We start from the raw sequence: 689 nt of genomic DNA on the forward strand, positions 1-689 counted from the left end.
CCCCCGACCCGCCTTCTCACTGGAGTTGACCAAAGACCAAATTCTGGTCCCGCGAGGGTAGGGGAGCCTGAGGGCATGCTCCCTGCCTGTGCTGCAGCCTGGGCCTCCTTTGGTTCCTGGGGGTTGGAGGATCCTAGCCTCATGACTACGTCTTACAGTCTCAGACACTAAGGGGCTCGGCTCTGGCCTGTACAGTCAGGAAGCAGCCTCGGACCTCAGCTTCCAGCTCCAAGACTCACATTCTGGTCACCAGATCTTGGCTGCCACCCTGTCCCTGGGGTCGTGGATACCTTGGCTGGCCAGTGCATCTTCATGGATGTCAGGCAAGCTCAGCTGCTTCCTCCCTGCAGGCCGTGTCCCCTCCTGGGGCTCCAGCCTCCTTCCCTTCCCTTCTCTCCCACATTTTGGGAGTGCCTGCTAGGGGCTGAGGTGCAGACTGAACTCCTCCTGCTCAGCTTTTCTAGATCTTGGCCAGCTGGTCACGATGGAACAGTGGTTTTCTCATTCTCAGCCCGGGCCCTTCTTTTCCCTTCCTCCCCTGGAAGTTAGTCTCAGAGGGAGCAATGGGCAGACTCCGGCCCTCCTAGTGGTGGCAGTCCTGGGCGCATCCAGGGGCATCCTGCAGGCCCCAGCCCAGCCGTCCACTGGACCCATGGACAAGGGCAGCAGGTGCCATGGCCGCAGGGGGC

Source organism: Galeopterus variegatus, unplaced genomic scaffold (genome assembly GCF_000696425.1).
Source record: "Galeopterus variegatus unplaced genomic scaffold, G_variegatus-3.0.2 Scaffold5102, whole genome shotgun sequence".
NCBI classification, from domain to species: Eukaryota; Metazoa; Chordata; class Mammalia; order Dermoptera; family Cynocephalidae; genus Galeopterus; species Galeopterus variegatus.